Genomic DNA, 26,054 nt, shown 5'->3' with positions numbered 1-26,054 from the left:
ATCGTCACATGCCCTTACTTCAAACAACAAAGTTTTTGGGCTTAATCTTTTACACACACACACACACTGCCCAAATAGCTTATATAAAAGCAAAATGCAAAAATGCATTTAATTTTAATAAAAATTATCTCACTCAAGTTGGAAAGCTAACATACCAATGTTTACATCACGGTACAAGGTAACTGTCATGTCTGTACTGGACTATGGCTGTCAGCAATACAGTTCAGCCTCGGAATACAACTGAAAAGTTTGGATCCAGTTCATTATGAGGGACTCTGAATATGCATTGGAGTTTTTACATTTTCCCAAACTCTTCTATCTAAGTTGAAAATGGTAAACCACCTCTAACTCATTGTCATGACATAATCAAGTTTTTGTTTGGTGAATCACACATTTTTACCAGTGATTCACTAACAAAAAAATTCATCCATGAGATATATTCAAAACTAAGCATAAGGTTTGTGCTGTGTAAAATAATGATGGGTCCAGGTCTTCATCAAGCAGAGTTTTGCAGCTATATTACCCTATAAAACATTTGAGTTTCCTTGCCTAACAATGCTTACATTTTCACAGCAGAATTGTGCAATAGGCTCAGCCATTAACAGAAGTGCTATAGAAGCCCTATGTAGTTATAACACAAAGATACTGTTGCAAAACAAATTTAATATTTACTTTACAAATTATATGAAGACTGTCAGAGTGTAGACATATGCTGGATTCCTCCCCATTTAGATACTCAAAGAAATAAGCAAGCACAGCTGCCACTACAAAGAATTAAACAACCAAAGCTGCCACTACTATGACAAGATCACATATAAATATTTGTTAGTGATTATGTACCATCTATGAAACCCATTATACAGTGTATTCAACAAATGGCAAAAAAATAACATATTAAAACAGGTCAAGCCTCCATCATATTTTACCCCCATCCCCACTTCCTTTAATTTTGCTTCTTGGTGCGACTGTGGAATTGTCTCCCAGTTCCACCTTTACATATTTACACTATTTCATTTCTTTTGTTTTCTGGATATCTTTGTCTTGCTGTCCAACCACTCCAACTCCTCCTTTTCACTGTCTTGAGTGCTGAGTGGCCAAAAGTTCCCCCCTGTGCTTGGCTTGACAGCTAGATTTCATAAATCAATCAATAAGCCATAGGAAAAGGAACGGTGTTCGTGTAGAATTGCTCTCGTTGCATCCACGATACTGTATTTGGCAAATAGTCCACATGATCCAATTCTGTACCTATTTATAAAGAATGTAGTTACAGTTAAGCCTTTTGTGCTTATGTCCAGAATTTAGTAAAAATTTGCCAAGCTCTGGAAACATTAAATTTTGTCAGAATCTCCATTCCAAATTAACTCAGTTTTAAAATTTTGAAAAGCTATAACTTAAAAATATTATAAATTTTTTTTATTAATAAAGATAAATCCTTCAGGCTAGCCATGTGAGGGCTAAATAAATTAGCTCTCTGGTCTTGTTACACTACAAATAATTGTAATATTAAAGGTGAACAAAAAAATTTTAATACTTTTGGAATTTTACAGAACGCTGTAGTTCATCAAATTTTTGAAACCTACCATACACCGGCAAACTATTCCATCAACCATTGATTGTTGACACGGTTATCTGACATGCTAAAATAAGATACCACAGTACAGTTTAAAGAATATAACATTCATTTTCCAAAGTTCCTCTATAAATATGTTTCTCTATATTCATACCAATGTTTGATAATCACATCTGAACAAAATGAAAATATTAAAATGAAGCAACAATACTGCTGTTCTTAATATTTTCACTTAGATCCATAGTCACCCCTCATCACTGTCTTCAGGACCAAAAAAACAACTACCAGTTATCATACTGAACAGAATCTACAGTATGGATTGACACCTTCACCTTTAAGACCATCATCCTCCATCAAGCAGAAAGTAGATTTCCTCTCAGCCCTGTACAAACTATTTACTGTACACATTGTTGTTATTGGTGGAGTTCACATACTATATCCCATTGTACAGTACAGTATACGTCTTATGTACTTCCATCATGGAGTTGTTCCTCTTCAGTCACATCACATATTTGAATGCTTTGTTTGTGGAAGCATCTGGTAGTTGGACAATACTTCTTAATCCATCAGTAACTGCAGCCACGGTACATATATTTTCTTACTTAACTGTAGCAGTAACACATATATTGTTGATAGACTGGAAACTACCGTGTACAAAAAATTTTTCTTCTCACTGTTGCCAGTTCCACACTATTTTTCCATCATGTTTGTATGCATTCATTCATACATCCATCCTTTTTCATGTGTATGGGTGATCATAAATTTTAGAAACTTGTTTCGGAATAGTTTCTCCTTAATACTGTACAGTTTTACCATAAGCAGTAGCTGTGGATTCAGCTATACAAAATAGCTTGACCGTAAACCTTGGTTCTGCCTGCCCATTAGTTTTATTAAAACCTTTTACACCAACTGATTCAGTGTGACTAAGGGGCACATTATTCATGACTGTTTCATTCATAAGTCACAAAAATTGCTATTCAATTCTTCCTCCAGTACAGCTTATTAAACCATAAAATGCTATTAACTTGTCATCCAGTTGTTTGCTTAAAATCTGAGATGCCTAGTTTCATTTCCAGTTTCAGGACAAAGGTTCAATCCTAAGGAAATGTCTTGTTCATGTTCAATTGGTAGATTTTTATTTGAAAAACTGCCCCTTGAGCTTCAACACTGGCTACTTGTTATACTTTTTTCTGTTAGCACTTATGTTTTAAATTTTTCAGAGAGCCAGCTTAATCGTATCTCTGACATTTTTTTTCTTATATTTTACCTTCCTTTGTCGCTGCAGTTATGTTCACGTTCAGTCATTGGGAGCATGATCTTCACTTTGTAAGCTTCTTTTCAACCCTTAAGGGACAGGCTAATACATATATCAAGGACACCCCCAGACCAGGCAAACTTTAAGGTTGGCCAATTTAAGAAAAAAAACATCAATGGAAAGAGGAAGATATGTAAATGCACACGGTGTAAAAAATTCTAAAAATTTTTCCCTACCTTCCACAGGAAGTTGAAAGTGACTATTTACAACCCTGTGTGGGGCCTCTTTTACAAGACCTTCGTAAAAATGTTAATTTTACCAAGTTATGAATGCTTTTTCTAATAATTTTTATTTTCTTTTGTAAAATAGTAATTATAGCTCACACACTATCATAATAGATATGAACTAAAATCAGTAACAAATTCTGAGTATATTTGTTGTAAATTATTTACACGATTTAAAGAGATGGGGAGATGCAGTAACTTTTTGTGAGGTATACATGTTTTTTCTAATATTTATCTGCCCTTTTCTTGCAAAATTACAATTATGACTGACATACTATCATACAAGATAAGAATTAAAACCAACACCAACCCTTGGGTATATTTATGAGCAAATAAATAAAAAGATGTCCTAGAGCTGCAAAGAGGCAGTACATCCTCCTCTGAAATCTCAAGGTATACTGATCGATGTCTGCCGTGCTGAAGTAATAAGTTGCCATAAGTCATTTATGGACCACTGAAGTACTATGAACTTCTTTCCCTATAAATTCATTCAAACAGTAAGGCGCGTAATATTAATACTCGTATGAGGATTCCCTTCCATTAAGGGTCAAATCTATGTTGACTGAATACTCTGGCTCATTTGCTTTTTAACAAGGCACAGCTGGAATTAATGGTCTCAGTTACACATTAGGTCATTCCTAATGGAATCAGTTAAGTCCCTTACATGAAATTTATAAGTGTTCCATCTTCAAAACGTCCTTCAGTTTTTCTCTTCTCCCAGAGTTTTGTTTACAGTAATACTGAAGGTAAAATGTATACTTAAGCAGGAAATGTGTGTGATCCCAAAGGGGAGAAAAACCCCCACTATTCAGAAAAGTAATGTGTAACCTGAAACACACTTAAATCATCAAATTGTGATGGTATCCAGCTGATAATCAAATTTATTAGTATCTAATTTAAAATGTAGTACAGTATTCTTAATCTATAAGAAACATGTGGGATTCTGTAAATCATTTTTATAGTTTTGTGGAAAACTCAGTAGAGTAGCTGAAGGCATTGTGAAAATTTCATACTACAGTAATCTGGAGAAAAACTCAACAGTGCTTTTCATGTATATAATAACCATTGTGCATATTGTATGTTTTAGTCTGTGTACCATACAAACTAAGCAATCCTAGAACTGGTCAAAATTTGTAAGTGGTGCTGGAGGTATTAATGTACATCTTAGTTATATTACAGTACTGTATTTACTTTTACTTACTATATATTACAAAATATTAATGTCAAGTAAAGCAACCTTACATGTACATATTGTGTTTTTTAGCACGTACTGCATCTACAAGAGTTGTGAATTAATTTAGTCAGTACATCAGTAGTCCAGAAATGTATCTGGTAATCATGACTGTACCGGTATGTTACATTGAGTAAACTTGACAATCATTGTTTATACAATGAAGGAGAGGTTAGGTATATTAAATACATGTTCAGATAAAAATGCAGATGTGTAGGCATAGAGGAATGAATGGGGCTCTTGGATCCTATAAAAATGGTGCTTTATTGCTATGTGTACCAATATAGTTTGTAGTAAAATTGCCATAGAGAAATGGGGACTGCCCTACACGAAAGGCATATCATATATTATTGATTTCTTAACCAAAGGCCATTGGTTGACCTACACAGGAAATCAGTGTATAAAAAAGTGCTATATACACATGGTACAAAAGGAAAACCAATACTGTGGTCACTTTTATAAGAGAGCTTTCATATATTTAATTTATAAAAATAATTGCTGGCTGAAAGAAATTACTGTAGTTCATTTATAAACATTTTTGCAAGTTAATAGATGCTAGTATGGCAAACTTATGACACTGTATAGTGTTACGCAGACAGTATCATAAGCAAGTAAACACAGTAGTGAAGGACAGTACTTGACTTTCACTGTTGTGCTTACTGTCCAGCAGTGAAGACAGGACTTGCTGCAAAAAGGGGAAAGCATGTGCTGGTTGGAGTTTACGGGACGTGTGATGGAGTCTGTGGTGATAAAGTGGAAATATGAAAGTCCAGTTACTTGCATGTACTTTTAATTATAGTACAGTACAGTATATGATTAGAAGAAAATTTCTAGATAAAAACAGTACTGATTGGCAAATCTTTTTTTTTTTTCTACAATACATGCAGTTCACATATTGTTTATATTTTAATGTGATACCTTAATTTAAGTTTTCTATTCATGCATCAAATTACTGAACTAGTGTCCTTTTTAAGGCACTGAAATACTGACTTTATTTCATACTGAATGAGAGATTGTAACTTTAAGGTCAGTACAACAGCAGTAGGCAGGTGGTCATTCACTCTTGTTCTTTTTACACAGTACAGTAAACCCTCCATATTCGCATTCTCACGATTCATGGACTCGCATATTCGCGGATTTCTCTGTGGAACGTATCTACCAACGAATCTACCCATTATTCGTGGAAAATTTGCCTATTCGCATTATTTTTCACTGAGAAATATTCACTAATTACTGTATTTTCATATTTTCATGACTAAATGCACTTTTTGTGGTAAAACTATTAAAATACTCAGTTATAAGCATTTTTAGAGGGTTATCTTGTGTTTAAACTATCAAAATAGGCAGTTCTAGGTGTTTTTAGAGGGGTTTCTACGTATTGGCGGATTTAAAGCTATTTGCGGGGGGGGGGGCTGCGGTACGCATCCCCCATGAATACAGGGGGTTTACTGTATGTATTTATGTATTTTTATTTTAAAGGTGTAGGCTATACCTTGTCATTCATTGTATATTTACTTGGCTAATACAGTAATGAATTACAGGTGCTCCTTTTTTTTTTTTTTTTTTTTTTTTTATTAGATCATGTACTAGTATGTTCCAGAATATGACTAGTGTTTAGGATCATTTTGGTTCTATAGGTTAAACATTTTCTAAACACTGCATATTTATGTATTAAGCTTCAATCATGTATTTAAATGCCCGTCAGTTATTAGAGTATAAAGTATATCTTATTGGACACAGCACTGAATTACTGATTCATATTTATTTTAAATTTCTAAAAAGGTTCATATTCATAAGTCAAATATGGTCTTTCAATTGCATTTAGAATTCTTTAAAAACACTTTCTTTTCAGATTTCAAAATTTTCAAGTTTTGAAATATCAAATTTAAACAATGTTCCTTTATGAGTCATATACCTATTTGAGGCTAATAGAATTTCGTTTGGTACACTCCAGCTTAAATAAGAATTGGTTATTCTTAAGCTACAACCAAGTCCTAAATCCTGGTTCACTTGTATTTATAGCAGCTTTGACAATTACATCCTTTCTTTTGTAATTTGTATCCCTCCCAAATTATAGACAGTTTGTGTTATATTACCTTTCCTTAGTTTTAATGCTCTTTTCTTTGCTCTTGTTGTGAAACTTTGTCTACAGAATTCTGTTTTGCTTTTATTTCATCTTTACAATTTTCATTAATTTTGTATTAGCTTGCCATAGATTTTCCATTCTTTTTTCTCATATACAGTATAGTAGTATATTGGTAATAAGTATTCACAAATATGAATGCATTAAAATAAGAAGCTATGGTAACTGCGGATCCATTTACACAATCCAGTATTAACGAAATATGAGTTTGCTACTGAAGTCATAGCTGTGTCTTTACTAGTTCTTGAGTCTTGGGCAAGTAGCATCATTAAGAGAGTGGATTTAGACAAAGGTAGGTGAAAATACAAATCATTACTAGGGGCTTTGCTTTGAGAGAAATTATATGTTACTATGCTTTCTCTCTTGCATATCATAAGTCATTTATTGCAGTGGGTGCTCCTTGGAGAAATTGATAAGACCACTAAAGGTAGTGTCGTTTTCGTAGGCTTAGGCTTGCCAGAGAGATTTTACTAATAATTAGTGTACAGTCATATATAAATATCTGTAATTGTTTTGAAAATACAGAATTTGCCTTGTGATTGGTTCATTCATAAATCAGTGCTGCATGCACGAGTCCTGGCACTATACAACCTTCACAGCCTCATGTTTTGTTGGAGTTTCAGTAAGGCCTTTTGAAGGATGCCCAGTTTTTTAATCTTGCCCATTACTTTAGTTCTTGTTTACTGACTTATTCCCACATTTTCCAAAAATATCTGAAAAATCCATTATATATGTTATACTCTGATACTGAAAAAGCCTCTCATTAGGATGTACTGTCTTTTGCCTAGCATCTCTCAACACCATATAGTAGCACACTTCCTGAAATGAGTACAGTTACTATTAATTTCACCAAAACTTCCTCAAAAGTGGAGGGTGGCAAGTCTTTTCATTAGGAGTGTCACTGGGAAGTTGAGCTGGTTTCTACCTTGTATCTTCCATCTCTTTTGAGGCACCTATAATGCAGTGAGCAAGGGATGGACATCAGATAAAAAGACCTAAGACTTCTCCCATATACTGAAGACTATTCTTGGTTAATGCCATATCAATCCAGGGAATTATAGCATAGGTAAAATAAAAACTTTTATATTTGTTGAAAAAAAGTCATTTTGTATGCAGCCAGTCATAAGTTGGTTCCATTCTCAAGTTTGTCCTTGAGCCAAAATTGTATGTAAGGCAGAACCTTTGTATCTCAAAAATGCTTGACTTTATAATACACGCCATGTAAATTCTTTCATCATAGCAGATTTAAAAGGTTTTAAAATGTAATACAGTACAGTACTATACTATGGTGGCTATAACATAACCAACTGATGCAATTATGCAGTTTTGAAAATCATTAACTAAAAAGATATCAAAACAGTATAGTAGTGATGAACAATAAACATGGAAGAAATTGTACTTACCAATCATAAGTGGCGGTTTATGTAATCTAAAACTTTAAACATGCTATACTTGAATAAATGTGCAGTAAAAAGATAGTTTTCCTTTTGCAATACTAATTTAATAAAGCCATGCTTTTTATAAATATACAGGCATCCCCAAGGTTCCTGAAGCACAACATAAGATGGAAAACCATACTAAAAAATTGCTAACAATAAGAAATAAAGTGATGAAAGCCTTACCTTTGATCCTTTGGTTGCCTTGGAAATTTCTCAATTGATTTACCTTGCATCTGGTGAGGTGTGCATCCATGATCTTGTAGAATTTCCTCCAATTATGTACAAATATTCTTCTGTCACTTACAGCACGCCATAAGACTAAAACAACGTAACCTTGGAACATCCGCTGTAACCTGGAAGAGTTGTTTTTTTTTAATGTATTTGAAAAATGCTGTAAGCTCAGAACGATGTTAGCCAAAACTGAGGTAACCCGGGGGACTGCCTGTATTGTGTATTGGGGAGGGGAGGGGTTACAGATAGGTAGTATCATGCTCAGGCTATGCATATGCAAGCAACTGAAAACTTTTGTCAGGGCCACTTATGTTGTATTTTGTAACCGCTAGATGAATACAACACATACAATCATATAAATAATTATTGATAAAGATAGATAAGTTGGATAGCTTTGGTAATAAAATTTTAGTTGTGAAAAATAAACAGAAGCTCAAGGTCTTAACTGTACTATACTGTACTTAGTTCACTTAGATTTTGCCTAAAAAACAGATGTTCAAACGTTGCATTATTTTACCTGAGAAATCACAATTAACAGTACTATTAATATACATTAGAGTTAGTAAAATACTTAACAGTAAACTCAAAGAAAAAAAGGTACCAGTTAACATATATTATGATATTAATGGGATGATGGACAAGATTAAGGACTGATTTTGTAGCAACTGGTTTAGTAATGAGAGAGGCATCCATTTCAAAAGTTTTTCCAGTCATGACTATAGCCAAGGACAGTACTCTTTTGATCACCAACAGACTATCATAATTTTTAATATTGCTTTATTATTTCTACTTTTGTTTCACTTGAGGTTTTTATTTTGTTTTTTTAATGCACCGTCAGGTTTTTGGTTTGGAGGCATACTTCAAATGCTTAAGATACAAAACTTGAATGAAATAACCAAGTTTATTCAGATTCCAACTGGAGGAATGGAGAAACCACGTGAACAGTCAAGCTTACAGTTTCTTTTATAATACAAATTACTAGTGTACACTTCCTTATTATGAACCATTTTATGTAACTTGAATTTTTAATTAAATAATCCTTATTGGAGTTTTTTTCATAAAACATCAGTTGTCAGCGAGTCGGACATGAGCAACCTTGAGACTGGCTGTACAGTATTTCATAAATAATTGAACAATTTGCACCCAACATGACATTTGAATGAGATTAAAAGATTACAGTACCATTCTTGTGATGATTGTTGAACCTGGAAAACTGGAGATTAATGCAACTTTATAAATGGTCTAGGATTATATAAATGGTAAAGGGTTATAACAAGTATCTCCAAATTATTTGAATTGAAATTACATGGACTTTAAATATGAAACCTTGTGCAAAATTTATTTGGTAAATATTTTTTTTTTTAATCTCCTGGCACTGCCTACCTCATTTGTGTGCCTTTTCAATTCTGGCAGTTTAACCCATACTACTTACTAAATGGTTTATGCAAAAAATTGGTCGGTGTACTGTTCTTTAGCTGAATCTTGCAATGTTTATACATCCCAGTTTAACTCTAGGGTTAAATCTAATGAATGAACCGTGGATGACTTCAAAATTTTATTCAATTAAATGTTTGTGAAATGTTTCATTGTATGCCGTTTTCTTGATGTGGTTTTAGGTATTTTATAAAACTTGGGCATTGTAATAACAAATATAAACTTTATTATTAAAATGTGTGGGTGAACAGCATTTTGCTAACGTTAATTTTGTCATTTACTTGAAAATTTTATACTGTATATTTCTATTATCTCTAATTTTAAATCAATAATTTGACTTTATTTTATATACAAATAACTACTAATACTGTACTTCAATAACAAGGAAAACTTCAAATACATAAAAGTCAAGTTTCCCCAAGTGTTTTGTATCAGGTTAACTTGGGCTGGTATAGTTACTTTTAAATGTCTCCTAACAGGAAATTATCACTGGTTATTCTAGCACATTTGACAGCTTCTTTTGAAATAGTATTACTGTTAATGTATTTTTATCCTTAAATGTTACAAATTAAGATCATTTGGATTGGTACATTCACTTTGAAGGTGTTGAAGAATTTTCATTACTTAGCTAGATGTCAGTATAATACTGCTGAGCTTCATACTTTACAGTTTACCATTAGAAATTATTAAAAATTATCCCAATCATAAATTCACGTGCATTTTAAAAGCACATAAAAGCCAATATAAACTCTAAAAACATTAGATAGCATGCCATTTATAATGTTATATCAATTGCACCTTCAGTCAAGGTGATATAGGTTCAATTATGCTTGTCAGCTATTCAAGAAGAAAAGTAAAAGAAAGAATATATTTACTTTTAAAAGATCTTTAATTAGACCTTTCACTGCAAATAAATTACAAAAGGAACAGAATAATCAACTTACTACAGTATTCACTTTTGATCATCATCATGAAAAATTGCTACTTATGAGTGTTATCTGAATCAGCTATGCACTACTAACTCATGAGTATGTGACACCTTCTCAAGGTTTACTGCCAATGTACATTATAAAAATTCACAGTGGGGCACTGCAGATATAGTCAGTATTCACAATCATAATCAGAAGCTCTGTGTGAAAGTCATTTTATATATTCCATTTTCATGCTATTCTGTGATGGTTACAATAAAAAATACATTACTGTGAATATATGCCAAGGGCTTTTCAAAATTTCATGGATGAATGAATGCCTGCACGTCTTGCAAAGACCACATATGGCACTCTTTCATATATACAGCGTATTCTTATTAGGAGCCTTTGGATTTGTACAGTAATGATAAATGTATATGTGGCACGTGCTGTAGGTCCATTGTTTGCAGAAGATATGAAGTTTCTTGCAAGTCCATGTTATTCACTCATGTATTCGCTCAAGCATGAATGATCTAGCTGGTTTTGGTTACCGTAATCAGCCATGATTAACGTTTTCCTTTACAGCCACAATTTTTTCTGCATTCATCAGATGGACAATCTTCCTTGTTAGACAATACATGATCTCAGGTAACTCATTAATGTAAATAACTACCCTACCTGGAAATTGCCTTTTAAATTTTTATTGTAAATTTAACAAACTTCCAGTACGTATGATACCAACAGTTTCCTGATCATTGTTACATTTTTCTCATGTTTATTAAGTGGAATCGTAGGCTCCCCGTAATCTATTAAAATTATTAGAAGTATCATATTTTCATAGAAATGGAAAAACTGAAAGTCATTATAATCTTGTATATATATATATATATATATATATATATATATATATATAACTATATATATATATATATATATATATATATATATATATATATACTATACTATATATATATATATATATATATAAATATATATATATATAAATATATATATATATATATATATATATATATATATATATATATATATATATATATATATATATATATATATATATATATTAATTTGTGAATATTGTTAATTATATTTTCATCAATGTGTTTTGCAAGAATTTCTGTCAGATACATTCTTTTATGTACATGATGTTAGCTTAATCATTTTTAAACATCATTTTAGTACATATGAAGTTAAGAGCTGAACTGAAGCCAACTCATCTTTGTCCATGTGCTAATTTGACAGAAATGAAAATTTAAACATCTGAGAATAGTAGTAATAAAATTATGAAAACAGCTATTTCAAATTAAACGAAGCTATAAGTATTTCTCTGTACATTATATAGTAAGTGTTTGGCAAACTGTAGTAATAAACTCAGTGTGACTGAATCAACTATATGTCGATATTTTAAAGGGAGTGGGATACTTGTGTTAATACATTTTTGAAAGCTTGAATTATTATAAATTATGTACTGCTTGAGACTTTGGTGCAATTTGTTTTGATACTGGTCATACTTCCTATGCCATAGTTTTTTTAAACAAGGTACAGTAATTAAATAAGTTTCTACTTGCAGTCCATCATATTTAACCTATTTTTCCTAATTGCAGTTTAAATCTTTCAGATTATGCTCTTAACATTTGCACTAGAACTCCAGTATTTTAGATGGCAAACATCACTAATATAGTTTAGTTACTAAATAACAGCTGTAGTTGAGGGCCATATGTAATTTAGCCTTTAAGGGTCATTTAGAAATTTATTTGCACGGTTTTATTTTTATACAGCACAGAGGAAACATGTACTGAAGTGTGAGTTGTAAGCAAGATAAATCCTTTTGGAAACAGTAATTACTACATACTGACTGTAAAGGCATTCTCTTTCAGAACATATTTATATATATACAAAAACTCCCAGTACAGTATAAATCAAGTTTTTTTCTTCCTTTTATAGTCCTGATAGTATAATTACTGTCCTGTTGCATTAAATAACTTGTGGCAATTGTTACTTCAATTTGTACTTGCATCTTTTAAGGATGAGTTTGAGCTGTTAGATCTAGTTCACTCTTGAATGTTTTATACCTTACATTGGCGAAAATTGGTGAAAAAATCTGCAGTTATATAAGTGAAATACATTATGAAATCAACTACTGTATGGAGAAACCTAATAACATTACTGTACTAGTAATGCATTGCATTAAGCATTGTATGGGCTGCACAGTATTTTTTTATCATGCCAGGTATGAATTCATCAAAGGGCAAGGTTAGCCTGTCACATTCAACCAAGTAATGTTTTATTTTTTGTCCTGATGGCTTTACATTGAACATTATATACATGTATTTTTTTTTTTTTTCATAAATTTTGTTTGCACCGTTTCTGGTGGGATAGTCAATGTCACTTATTTGTACTGCTTGGTTGGTGCTACACATTTTCTTTGGTTAATACTAATGTTGGTTTAGGGATAATTAAGCTTTTCTTTTGAATACATCCCACCTCATGTTTGGTGAATGTGTGTCCTTTTATTATAAATATTGAAAGTCTGTATAATTGATGATTATTTCAGTTCTTTGTTGCATTGTTATTTTTCAGACAATAGAACTTTTCTTATTGTAGAACAAATAAAATGACTACTGTGCTCATATGCCAGTAGCAAAGATGTCATAAACCTGCAAGCTTTGTCACAGCAGAGGTAAAGGAATAATAAATGTTACAAGTCAAATTTTCTTTGGCTTTTGAATTGTCTTTGAATTTGTTTCTGGTCCTTCTGTTAACACTGAGGAGAGTGAGGTTGGACACTATGCATCATCACTCATAAACTCTAAACTGTTGGCTTGTCAAGCAGGGAGAAAGTTTGATGCAAAGCTCTGCCCAATTTCTAGGTCTTTGATAGACTGACAACCCCCATGGCTTTAGGAGCATGGCATATATCAAGGTCAAATCCCAAGGCCAGCTGATTAGAAAGATTCATCAATCCTATAAACGAAGATTCGTGGTAGGCACAGGAAAAAATCTGTAGGGCTTACAGAAACAACCACGATTTAACAATTTGATAAATGCTTTTCAATCATGAAAATTAATACAGCATACACATCAGTTATGAATAAATCTGCCACAAGACAAGCACTCAAGGAACAGTAATTTTACCAAAAATATATAATGAAAGTGAACAAATCAACAAAGACAAACTACTGTAATGTGCATTTTAGGACCGTGTCTGTTAGATTTTCATTGATAAAATCCTACCAAAGCATCAGATATGGATTTTATTTTGGAAATAGCCATTTCAAGCCAAAGCCTGATTGGCAAAAATATGCAGTGATGTGTAATATGGATAATTAAGGCACTAATCAGAGTAAATCAAAGAAATTTAAAGGGAACCTTAGCTAAATTTAGTAAGCACCCAGAGAGAAGCTAGTTGTGATGTAAACTATGACATCAGACGTAACAGCAGGGTTCCCAGTAGTATGATAATGATCATAGAAACACAAATATTTGACCCTCTTGTACAATAAGCAATACCTTGATTACGATATGTGATAATTATTGAAATTTTATTTTCTCTATTTCCATCAAAAGTTCACTTGTAGTCCGCTCAAAGCACAAGACCCTGATTCACAAAAAGCTGGCTTATATCTTAAACAACAGCATATCCTTTTATATACTTTTATATTACAATATTTTTTTTTTTATTTCATATTTCCTTCAATTTCAACAAAGTTCAGCATAATCAATGGATTAGTGGATTATAAAACTTAGGGCATAGCCCAAGCACTTGGACTGTGAGTTACCAGTATCATTCAGCACTACAATGTATTTATAATTATATGAAAAATATATATATATATATATATATATATATATATATATATATATATATATATATATATATATATATATATAAAATACAAATATATAGATAATAAACAGTATACATGAAATAACCAAAATAACTGAAAATTGAAAGAATGAGTAACTTCCAATCCATAGAAAAATACATAAATAGTTAAAACCAGGAATACATAGAATTGCTGATAATCACTCAACAACCCTACAACAAACATTAAGTGTCAATTTCAAGTAAATGAATCTAACGTACAGAAACAACAAATAAAATAATGAAGGGGGAGTAGGGTGCTATACCAAGCACTGTGGATTTATTATGGGACTGATCATGCATTAAGGAAGTTAAGGTTAGAACACTTGCGTGATGTCACATTCATTCATCAGGACTAAGCAGGTGCACGTGACCCAGGACTTTTGAGGAGACAATATGAAGCAACAGAAACTCCAGGATAATGGTTGTTTTCACAGAGTGCATTACTGTAAGACTTGGTGCATATTTCAAGTTAAAGGAAAAGTGAATTGAGCCATGGAACTGTATTAAACAGTTAATATTCTCATTTTATGTTCATTCCCTTGTTGTTGTACTACACTTAAGAGACAAGACTCATCAAGAAGAAGAGAGAGAGAGAATGTAAGGTAGGTATTTGAGTGTGTGAAACAATGTAAGAATTCCATATACAGTAAGGCCCTCGTATTTGTGGGGGATGCAACCCACAACCCCCTGCGAATATTTAAATCCGTGAACAGTTACCACCCCTGCCTCTAAAAATGCTTATAACTGCCTATTTCAAAAGTTCGAATACCAAATGTATACCTTAAACTAGCATCCTACCTCAAATATACCTTAAACTATTATCATATTACTGTATTAATCTTTGAAAGATATTAATAATATTTAAAAGTCATCTTAAACATTTTACCCTTAAAAATATATGCATATGTACTTCTAAGCCTTCCAGCCAATAACAGAGGGAGAGTACAGTAAACCCCCCGTATTCGTGTTCTCACGATTCGCGGACTCACCCATTCGCTTCTCTGTGGAACATATCTACCCATTATTTGCGGATAATTCGCCCATTCGCGGTTTTTTTCACTGAGAAATATTCACTAATTACTGTATTTTCATATTTTCATGAATAAATGACTTTTTGTGATAAAACTATTAAAATACTCAGGTATAAGCATTTTTTCAGGGTTTTTCTTGTGTTTAAACCATCAAAATGGGCAGTTCTAAGTGTTTTTAAAGGGGTTTTAAGTATTCGCAGATTTTGGCTATTCGCGGGGTGGTGCGGTACGCATCCCCCGCGAATACGGGGGGTTCACTGTATATCTTTCTATCAACCACTCTCCCTTTTTATCTATCTATCTCTTTCTCCCTCACATTCTGAGTAACCATTGGCAAGAAAGAGAGAGAGAGGGTATTTGTTCTTACACATTATGACAAAGAAAGAGAGAGAGAGAAAAGTTATTCTTACATTATATATCAAAAGATTGAAATTCATGATTTATGATGACAAAGAAAGAGAGAGAAAAGTTTTTCTTACATTATATATCAAAAGATTGAAATTCATGATTTATGAAGGAAAAAGAGAGAGATTTTTCAGTATTCTTGACCATCTGTGGGCAACATTACCTCCCCTTCGTGGTCTATGTCAATATGTCAAGTTAACTGACAGGTACTTGCAACCAACCTTGCTCTGAAGAATCCAAGAACAAGACTGGGAATCATATGTATTTGTTTAAAATTTTAATGATTTATTATACAAATGCAAAAAGTTGTAATTATAGCATGGAAAATATGAAAAAATTAATAAAGTAGTGTCACATTTATCTATAAAACTACAGTATGCAAAACAAAAAAACATAAGTTACATATGCATAAAAAAATTTGTGAGAGATATGAAATACAAAGAACATAATTTAGATTAGATGAGAGAGAGAGAGATTTTTTGGTATCCTTCATAAGATATTTGACCACCAAGTAGCAACATCATCTACCCTTGTGGTCAGTATATCATGATATTCGACAGGTTACACCCCACCCTCCGCTCCAAAGCTTTCAGAAAAAGATAAGGAAAAGAATTTATACTGAACTAAGATCTTACTGATTCACTCTATTTTCTTTAATGAACTAATATTTTGTTGTGTTTCATACATCAATACTGTATTAATATTTGAAAATCAGTAAATCATTCATCATACAAAACAAATCAACATATGTATTACATATGTATAAAAATTCTCTCATCTCTGTAAGAGAGAGAGAGAGAGAATTATTATTTTCATTTAATGTTATTACTCAATATTATTAAACTTGATAGTCATGCCCCGAAATTACACAAGGTTAGGTTCCACAACCCCTCGCGCAAGGCCAATTTTCACGTAAGTTTGGCACGGTCTCTAAAAATGCTAATAAACGGTTATTTCTAAAGTTTAACACTAAATCTGACCCTAATCATGCTCCCAAATTATTAAGCTAACTTTTAAATGAAATTAAAGTTATGATAATTTCATTTAAAAGTTAGCTTAATACATTACCCTTCAAAAAAGAAATAAATGATTGACAAAAATAGTGTTGGAAGAAAATTTCTCTCCCTCTCCCCTTCCAACCAATCTATTTTTACAAGTCTTCTCAACCCCTTTTTAATAACTTCTTCATTCTATGTCTCTTTCTCTTTGTTCTGAGATGCTTTTTCATGAACAAGCAGTGTTTTTTATTTCGACTAATACAACTCTTAATTATTATGTCTCTATGTTTTGCAACTCTCAGTTATTACGTCTGTTTTAGAATGTATTTGCCACACTAGTGCATTTACAGTTCATAGACAGTACAGGTAAAATTAGATCAATTTAAACTATCTACTGTACAGGTAAAGACATACAGAGAAATAGCAAGTTGTAAAAATGTGTGAGCGCTAACTACAAATGAGAGAGAGAGAAAGTTATTCTTACATTAGATATCAAAAGATAGAAATTCATGATTTATGAAGGAAAAAGAAAGAAGAAAAGAGAGAGAGAGTACCAGAAATCTTTTGACACTCTGTGGGCAACGATTGACATGTCTGACAGCTTTGCCCTCGCCCCTCTCTTCAAAGGTTTCTCAAAAGATCAGGAAATGATATTTGTTTGTTTAAAATATCCCATAATTTACTATAGAAATGTATAAATTTTGTAATTACAGTTGTATTATTATTATTATTATATTGAAAGAGAAACCCACAAGATTCCAGTGTATAACTTGTTTACTTGTTTACACAGGGGAGTGCTATATCTAGGCATTGTTGGGGAAAACGACCACAGGATAGATTTTAAAAACAGTAGGCTTATATACAAAAGCAATAACATCAGTCATAGGAGGGTAGTGATAGACGGAAACAAATTATTTACCTCAGAAGATGCCATAAGCTGAGCTTTAATATTAAAAGAAGCTAAGATCGACCCTTCTGACCTGGAGGTTAGGTCTCCTGCCCAACAGACCGATGGTGACCACTCACTCACCAAAAGGGTTAATCCCACTGACCATCAGATCAGGATATCAGACCCACAGGAAGGGATTAACAACTCTCAAGAGCATGGAAACCAGGACAGCCATCATATAAATGACAGCACAGGAAGAAGTTCCAGAAGATCGCTGGGCCTTGAACCAGCCTGACCACCTTGAAAAAGGGTCACAGTTAGGACCTGAAAGTACTTGAGATTCAAGTACTGTAATATGTAAATATTTACAAGTAAACAAATTATACACAAAAATCTTGTGGGTTTCTCTTTCCATCTTCAGAAGAAAACTGAAAGAAGTTTTTGTTTGGTTCATTATTATTATTATTATTATTATTATTATTATTATTATTATTATTATTATTATTATTATTATTCTAGTTGTTGTTGTTAATATTGGAAAATTAGTACTTATTATTAGGTAAATCATTTATTTATCAACAAAAAATAAACATATACATGTAACCATAAAAATTCTCTGTAAGAGAATTTTCATGGTTACATGTAGCCTATATGTTTATTTGTTTTGTATGATCAAATAAATGATGATTTACCTAATAATGAGTACTAATTTTCAAATAATAATAATAATAATAATAATAATTTATAACTGTAATTACAAAATTTCTACATTTCTACAGTAAATTGTGATATTTTGAACAAAGAAACATCATTTCCCGATCTTATGAGAAACCTTTGAAGAGAGGGGCGAGGGCAAAGCTGTCAGACGTGTCAATCGTTGCCCACAGCATCAAAAGATTTCCGGTGCTATCTCTCTCTCTCTCTCTCTCTCTCTCTCTCTCTCTCTCTCTCTCTCTCTCTCTCTCTCTCTCTCTCTCTGTGCAATAATTCATAAATAATTTAACTTGATATTTCAAGTAAGGACAATCTCTCTCTCTCTCTCTCTCTCTCTCTCTCTCTCTCTCTCTCTCTCTCTCTCTCTCTCTCTCTCTCTCTCTCTCTCATGTGTTATTCTCTGTCTCCATAATAACTGATAAATAATTTCACTCTCTTAAGTAAGGACAACCCTTCCTCTCTCTCTCTCTCTCTCTCTCTCTCTCTCTCTCTCTCTCTCTCTCTCTCTCTCTCTCATGGATCAAAAAAATCGCGTGTGACAATGTTAGGTTTCAATGAAAAGTTCGCGTGTCTGTGAATTCACGCAACTCGAATTGTGTAACATCCAGGTATTACTGTATTAATATTTGAAAATTAGTACTATAAATCATTATCTTAATCAAGAAAATATGAAAATACATAATAGCGCTGTATGAAAAAATCTGCGAATGGGTGTTTTCCTGCAAATAATTTATAGATAGGTGCCACAAAAAATTCCACGAATTGTGAGAGCGCGAATCCGGTGCGTTTACTGTACAGTACTACTACTACAGTACTAACATCCAATTCCTATTCATAAAGTACATGGGCAGGGTGTCTAGTAAAGTACATCATATTACAGTATCAATGAGTGGGAGGGCCATCAGTAATGACGTTTTACTCGCCTCCATCTATGAGCCTGCTACATTTAGCCTAGATTCCCTTTAAATTTCTTGGATTTACTCTGATGCGTGCCTTAATTATCAACATTAGACATCACTGCATATTTCCACCAATTAGGCTGTGGCTTCAATTAGCCATTTCCAAAATACAATCCATATGCGATGCTTTGGTAAGATTTTATAGAAGAAAATCAATTAGACACGGCCCTGAAACGCACAGTAGATTCAGTAAAAAAATAAATGAAAAAAATAAAGATATGAAAATGCACAAACTCAGAAATCATACCATTTTTAAAAGACTATAAATAAAAATAAATAATTTGTTCCTTTGGGGATACAAACATCAAATTTTATACTGTATAATATAATAGTACTGTAGTACCCTTCAGCACAACCTGGATTGTTCATTGAACTTGGCAACAAGGTAGTTAACTGGTGGGGGGAGAGCAGTGGGATGCCCTTCACTTACCCAATTTTGCCATTCACTTCAGCTGCCAGATAGAGAGGACATGCTTCCTCACTCTCTAGCCTGTGTTATTCATTGGACTGGAGAAGAAACTTGCTTCCCTCATTGCTTTACAATTACTTTTGCTTCTTTTTCCGCCCTTTGATATTGTTTCTTTTTTCACTTTGGTCTAGTTTTCACATCAAAATACACAAAAAAATAAGACTGCCATATATCCTTCCTGGTCCTCCTCCCAATTGGAAAAGTTTGGTAAGAGGAAGAAAGAGGCCAAAGTCATTTGTCCACTTCTTTGGGAGGTAACATTCCCCTGGTGATGCCATCGCACAACTCCAGTTCTTTCCGTCTACTAACTTACATTCTTTGTCCTCCTACTCCTGGATCTACACCTTTATGGAGGGTTAGCTCCACAAAACGTGAGAGACCCTTTTGTTCCATGTCAGGGAACAACGAAACCGGTGATGCTCAAGAGTAGTCATTTGTATATCAAGAAACATTCCAGGGAGTCCATCTTTGGTTGCATTCCTCACCAACCTTGTAGAAAAGGAGAAGTCTCCTTCTAAATTGTCTGCTGCTCTTCCTGTATCCCCCACAGCTTCATCATCTTCTAAAAAGGAAGGGGATCCTCCAGTTGCAGTGGTTCTTCTAGTAGCCAACCCTCTGGCAGGTGTTTCAATATCTCCCTTTCCAGCTGCAACCAACCCTTCAGTGCATAAGACAAGTAGGGCATACCAGGGAAGTATGAAAAAACACTCGCTGTTCTTCCTATTCATTATGATCTTTGTCACTGTCATCTTTCAGCTTTTCTTCTTCCTCGTCCCCATACTCACTTTCTCCTTGCAGGAGAATATAAGTAGTCCAGGAGGACTTTACTGCAGGGGAGTGGAAGTGCCACAGCACCCATGTGATCATTGTACCTAAAGGTAGGGTCTGTCACCTCCATGCATGTCCACTTGAAGATGAGAGGACTGCTCCTTCCCCATCCCCCTGTGTGTTCTTAGGCTCACATTGGGATGGATCTGGATATCCCCTTGCTTTACCTATACTGGGTTGGTCGACAGTTGCGTGTTGCAGCTTAGAGTAGCCCCTTCCCCTAATTTCCATGGATTTGCAAAAGGGTGAGCAGGCACAACCTGTTTGTACAGTGCACAAATGGTCTCTAGACTAGTTCTGGCAACAGGAAAGGTTCACCCTCACACACTCCGTTGGGGGAACCTATAGAGAAACCAGCACCCCCATCTTGCTCTCTTCAGGGCATGTGCAATCCAAGCATTCTTGCTTGAGGGAGAGGTGTCCTTTGATCTGTTCCACTTCTTGTATGCACGTTCTGTTGCATGGGCTTTAGCCATGTGAGAGGGGCAGTGCACCTTCTAGTTCTTCCCCCCTGTCTTCTTACTGGGTTGCAACCAAGTAAAGGAGCAGGGGGGCAGGGGGGTCAAAGTGAAAATTCTGTTATGATAGTGAAACGGCTGGATCTCAGCTGCCTTCTCTGACAAGAAGTTTGTCTGGTTCCAGGAAAGACTGGGGACGAGTGAGGGAGCAGAAGACTGGTGAGATTTTTTCTCAGCCCCTGAAGGTCTGTCTTCTGCAACCCCTGCAGGCCAAGCTGGAGCAGCACTCCATATTATTGCAATCATTCACTTATGGTAGCATCAGTGGCAACTGATGCAGAACTGGTCCACTGTCCAAGATCCCTCTTCACAACTTGTGCCATTGAGTCAGAAGTTTATGAAGACCTAAGAGGGTGGCCAAATGACAGAAATCTATTGAAGGGAGTTCCATTGAGCTTTCCCCCACCCTCCAAAAATGCTTCTGTTTACAGACACGAAGGTTGGGATGCACACCTGAGAGGAGAGTTTGTTTCAGGTGCGTGGATGAACACCTCATATGCACATCACTTTGGAAATACAAGCAGTGTGGCTACAGTTAATCTTCCAAAAATGTGTAAAGCGGCACTCCATTCAGCAAGTGAGCGTCACCATTCAGGCTGTCCCCTACAGTATTGACCAAACTGTTCTCTTCCCTAACCTGCACAAGTGATCCACCAACCCATGACCTATTTACTGGCCAAGCAGAGTTTTTCAACCAAGGGGGGTCCCTCCCACAAAAAGAACCATCTGAGATCATTTCTGTCCTTTTCCCACATGTCAACCAGTCACTGGTTGACATTTGTCCTATGTGCCTACCATCTGTAGGCACATAGGACAAGACCGCCTCTGGAATTAAACAGTTTACTTCCTGTACTCTGTTTTTCACAAATACAGGGAGAACACTTTTCGATACTAGCCAACTTAGGGCGACTTTACTGTCTGACCAAACAAACAGTTCAACAAACTCATCCTTCTCAAAGGATTCTTTAATAAATTTGGTCATTCTTGCTGCTAGCAACGCTGCCATCAACTCAAGTTTTGGAACAATTAATTCTTTAATGGGCACTACTCTTGTCTTTGTCACCATTAAATAAGAGTTTTCGTTCTTAACTCTATAGGCTACACAACCATCTGCTAACTCACTGGCATTGCAAAATGTGTGTAAGAAGTCCCCCTCTCCTAGGCTAGTATTCCTAGGAAAGGAAATATCGAGACATTTTTCCAAGTCTTCAGATAACTCAACCCATTGTTTCTGTAATGGGTCTGGGAGTTGTTCATCCCAATCCAGCTGTTGCTTCCACAAATTCTGCAGGTATATCCTTGCCCTAATAGTAATAGGTAGAAGTGCTCATTGTAAATCTGTGCAACAATTCTTAACTCTTCTCTCTTAGTCTGGCTGGACTTATTTATATTAGTAAGATGTAATGCAAAGGTATCTTTCTCTTTGTCCCAGTTCAGACCTAAGACCTTATGAGTTGTTTGTTCTCTGGCACTAATCCCATATGCTCTAGCAACAGTTTGCAACAAGTTATTATTACTCGTCCATTCCTTCAGATATAAATGTGCCTACACAAACATCTTATTTGCTTCAAAGAAAAAATTTACCAGTTCATCATCATCATTGCTGGTGAACTGCAAGCTACCTATATAGTCTTCTTTTGATCCTTTCTACGTTACCTTCTATCATAGACAGGTGTTTCTTAATCATTGCATTCAGCAGAAAGGGAGAACATGTAGCTCCATATAAAACTCGAAACCTATACACCAACAACTTACTGTTAGGGTCTGTTGGATCTTCCAACCATAAAAATCTAGTATAGTCTCTACCTTTTCCCTAAGTTGCACCATTAAAAATACCTTCTCTATGTCACTAATACAGACAAACAATTTTGTTTTAAACTGTAGTAGAACTTTGAGGAGGTCAGCTGTTATATGTGGTCCTGTCCACAAACAATCATTCAAGCTTGACCCACTTTTCCCCCGTCTGACCAAACAGTCAAATACTATCCTAATAGGGGTTGTTGTACTGTCCTTTTTAACACCATGATGTGCCAAGAAATGACAGTCTTCATCAGTTTTAAAATATTCCACTCTCTCTATTAATCTCCTATCTTCCTGATCCTTCAGGATTTTCTGGTAGTGTTCTAGACACTGAGTGTCCTTCCAAAACTTGACACACTGTTGCTTTAACCTGTTCAAAGCCAACCCAAAGTTGGAAGTTAATTTCCTTTTATTGCCTTTCCAAGGCAATGTCACAACATTCCATTTGTCTATTTCAGAATAGGTTACAGTGCTCTCAAAGTTCTCCAACACTTTCCGTTCCTGTTCAGTTATCTCACTGCAGTCAATGCCTAAATGATCTAATTTCCATACAGTTTCAAGATCTTCCCTTAGATCCTTTAAATGAGTAGCCCCTTCAGCCATAGTTCTGTTGTCGGTTTCCACTGCTAGTTTTAATATGGAAACATAAGTCTCCTTGGTGAGGGGACTACAGGTTCCAGTTACTACGTAACCAAATATGGTTGGTAGCAATACTAAATTTTCAAATTTCATAAACCCTGGATGTAAAATATTGTACACACTGTCAACTCCTATTAACAATTCTACAGGCTTGAATGTCGAACTGAACACATTCCCAATCGGATGCACTATCAACGAAACAATAAACAACCTCTGTTACGCCGACGATATGGTTCTGATTTCCCCATCAGTGCAAGGTCTCCAGCGACTCATCGACACTTGCCGCCAATATGCACAGGGATTTGATATCTTATAAAATGAAACCAAGACCCAGGGTATGTCACTGCTCCCGAGATCCCTTAAGCATATTGCAGAACCACATATTTTCCCTGGAAATCATCATCTGGAATTCATGCATGAATTTCCTTATCTGGGCCACAAAGTTGACCAATTTGCCAATGTTATATGCCTTTCTTTCCACCATAAATTTTCAGTTTTACTCTCTAGAGGCAGAATTAACTATTATCATTCTCTACTCATGGGTCAAACTGACAGGCAGTAAAATTTGACATTATGCTAAACTAGTTGTCATCTCCAACGCTGTCATCCCATATAAGCTTCATCTATAGGCATAATAATCTTATTAATAGCCTAGGTTTAACAGCCTGATTATAACAGCCAATATTCAATAGTCTGTACAATCATTTTATACGATTTTAAAATTTACTGTACCTGATACTATTAACAGGGATACAATTAACACTGTAGTTTGCAGGGCTATGTAAATCTTGCCATTGCTAATTCTGCTTTGGTAGCCACAATGTTGCCTCTCGACATATTCTGGACTTCAAAAGTCTGTTGCAGAAACTTAAGCTCATGCAAACCAGGAGGTTTGAAAATGTACTTTGGCAGAAAAAGCTTGCTGCTTATGCATGATCCACTGTTTGGTTCTTTATCCCTTCTGCAGTTTCTAACCCAAGTAAGGTAGCAGTCTCGCTCATGGTTCTTGTCAGGAAATCTCAAACACAAAATTGACAAAAATCAGTCCTGAATCTCATATGTCACATATTATTAATAACAGGCTTCCTACACTGATCTGAAGACATTTTAAGGCATATTTGAACCTACAAGGCTATCACAGATCCTATAAGGGAAACTAGTTACAGTATACATGTAATTACAATGTGCATTAATTTATATTCATACAGTTGTGATTTAGGGGCGTGTACACTGTACATACTGTACAGATCCAGATCAAAGCATTTGAAACATGACATATAAGCTATTTGTACAGCTTCAATTATTACCAGGAGGTACATACATAAAGCTGTGTAACATGTCTCAGTCATACTGACCTGAAATTCAACATACTTATTTACATTGTACAGTCTAAGGTAGGTAAGCCTTTAAAAATAACTTAGACTTTCACAGCTAACCAAGACCTAAGCTGTATTTCGTAGTCCATGGAGAGGGACAGATGGAAAAATCAGCATTCCTGAGAGTTATGCTAAGTTACGCTACCTTTGCTAAGCTAAGGTTAGGCTGTGGTAGGATACCCTCGATTATTTGATGATAAACCCTGGTAGAAAAGCCAGTTGGTAGAGTTTACTTTTAAATAAAGCTATAATATAGTATGAATTTGAAGTATCCTTTCAGGTAAAAATGATAATGGTAAAATTGAAGTACAGTACTGCCTTTAAGTGTTCTGGCAGATCAAATTCAGTGGGGCAGGCATTTTCTGACAGCTGAGTCCTCTGCATAGCAGGGGGTTTGAGAACTTATTGATAACATGGTAAATTGTCGGTATTATTTTGTAAGTTGCTAATAAGATGAAATCGTAACCTACCTTTTTGAAAAGAGCTCTTCATCCTCGTTATTTTGAACCCATGTGCAAATGATAAATAAAAATCCACCGAATTAAGCCTTACAAGGTAAAACAATAACCCGGCCCCGTCCATAGATACTGTAATACAGCAAAATTGTAATCAGTAAACACCCCTAGATTAAAGTTAGGGAGTCTTAGCCTATTGGCAACTTATAAAATTTTACCATGTTGTCGGCCTTTACCAAAGTTATATGGACTGACGGTAACCCTAATGCTAATTTATTAGGCTATATGAATTTAATGTAAAATAGGGTAAGCTTTAATAAAAAGCTTATTACAACACTCATTATTTCATTAGCTCAAAAAGCAGGCGTTTATTTGGCTGTGATATAACACCTTCACTTGTTTGAGGTTGTTTCAACATAGTTATAAAGATTTTCATGAATGAAAATGTCACTTACTTGAGAAATGTGATCCACTGTTCTTTGGTGACCCAGTTTCTGTATGTGACACAGTTGATGTCCCAGCACTGCCTACCGGAGGAGGGTTTGTTCCTGTTAGTTTGTGCAATCCTGCCACTTCTGGGAATCAACACATA

General features: G+C 34.5%; 2 long non-coding RNA genes across 2 annotated transcripts; one reads left to right on the top strand and one right to left on the bottom strand.

The window, feature by feature from the left end:
• Nucleotides 1-1,087: 1,087 nt before the first annotated feature.
• LOC136854639 (uncharacterized) lies at nucleotides 1,088-26,054 on the bottom strand. Its single transcript, XR_010857750.1, has 3 exons — nucleotides 25,918-26,054; nucleotides 8,106-8,275; nucleotides 1,088-1,245 (listed from the first exon to the last, which is right to left on the bottom strand). It is a non-coding gene; the product is annotated as an uncharacterized lncRNA (long non-coding RNA).
• LOC136854640 (uncharacterized) lies at nucleotides 8,861-9,199 on the top strand. The gene is made up of 2 exons (XR_010857751.1): nucleotides 8,861-8,991; nucleotides 9,111-9,199. It is a non-coding gene; the product is annotated as an uncharacterized lncRNA (long non-coding RNA).

This window comes from Macrobrachium rosenbergii, chromosome 29 (assembly GCF_040412425.1).
Source record: "Macrobrachium rosenbergii isolate ZJJX-2024 chromosome 29, ASM4041242v1, whole genome shotgun sequence".
Classification (NCBI taxonomy): Eukaryota; Metazoa; Arthropoda; class Malacostraca; order Decapoda; family Palaemonidae; genus Macrobrachium; species Macrobrachium rosenbergii.
This window is presented reverse-complemented; position numbering and strand designations above follow the sequence as displayed.